The sequence below is a fragment of the Oncorhynchus gorbuscha genome, linkage group LG22, assembly GCF_021184085.1.
Source record: "Oncorhynchus gorbuscha isolate QuinsamMale2020 ecotype Even-year linkage group LG22, OgorEven_v1.0, whole genome shotgun sequence".
NCBI lineage: Eukaryota > Metazoa > Chordata > Actinopteri > Salmoniformes > Salmonidae > Oncorhynchus > Oncorhynchus gorbuscha.
The window spans coordinates 47,235,665-47,237,001 of NC_060194.1; the positions used below are offsets into that span (position 1 = coordinate 47,235,665).

The 1,337-nt window shown below is 45.4% G+C and overlaps 1 pseudogene; it reads right to left on the minus strand.

The window, feature by feature from the left end:
- Window positions 1–347: 347 nt before the first annotated feature.
- Window positions 348–1,337, minus strand: part of LOC124009866 — a 17,850-nt pseudogene continuing 16,860 nt past the window's right edge.

The window sequence follows — 1,337 nt, forward strand, 5'->3', positions numbered from 1 at the left end:
TAGACAGGCCCACTGGGCTAAAAATGTACCAGCCCATATGGAATTTGCCCGAAATGCCAGATTGCGAGTCCGCTGCCGGATCCCAAACCTGGTAGTGAGTGTCAGCAGCATTGTGTGGATGTTCACTAGTTCGTTATAGTCTGGTCATATTAGCCTGGTTCCAGATGTGTTTGTGTTTTTATTGACCATAGGAGTTGGAAAGGCAGTTGGCAAGGCAGCACAAACAGATCTGGAACCAGGCTAGTCTGGTATGCAGGGTAGCCGAGTGGTTAGAGCATTGGACTAGTAACTGAAAGGTTGCAAGTTCGAATCCCCGAGCTGACAAGGTACAAATCTGTCGTTCTGCCCCTGAACAGCCACTGTTCCTAGGCCGTCATTGAAAATAAGAATTTGTTCTTAACGGACTTGCCTAGTTAAATAAAGGTACAATTTAAAATTAAAATAAAGACAGCCACTGTGTTTGGTTTTTCTTGCATGACATACAGGTTGCTGAGGTAACTGAACGACATAGAGGTTGCTGAGGTAACTGAACGACATACAGGTTGCTGAGGTAACTGAACGACATACAGGTTGCTGAGGTAACTGAACGACAGAGGTTGCTGAGGTAACTGAACGACAGAGGTTGCTGAGGTAACTGAACGACAGAGGTTGCTGAGGTAACTGAACGACATAGAGGTTGCTGAGTTAACTGAACGACATAGAGGTTGCTGAGGTAACTGAACGACATAGAGGTTGCTGAGGTAACTGAGGTAACTGAACGACATAGAGGTTGCTGAGGTAACTGAACGACATACAGGTTGCTGAGGTAACTGAACGACATAGAGGTTGCTGAGGTAACTGAACGACATACAGGTTGCTGAGGTAACTGAACGACATAGAGGTTGCTGAGGTAACTGAACGACATAGAGGTTGCTGAGGTAACTGAACGACATAGAGGTTGCTGAGGTAACTAAACGACATAGAGGTTGCTGAGGTAACTGAACGACATAGAGGTTGCTGAGGTAACTGAACGACATAGAGGTTGCTGAGGTAACTGAAGTAACTGAACGACATAGAGGTTGCTGAGGTAACTGAACGACATACAGGTTGCTGAGGTAACTGAACGACATACAGGTTGCTGAGGTAACTGAACGACATACAGGTTGCTGAGGTAACTGAACGACATACAGGTTGCTGAGGTAACTGAACGACATACAGGTTGCTGAGGTAACTGAACGACATAGAGGTTGCTGAGGTAACTGAACGACAGAGGTTGCTGAGGTAACTGAACGACATGGAGGTTTCTGAGGTAACTGAAAAGTAGTCTCACAAGTCAGACAATTTGTTTCCAAAATAAA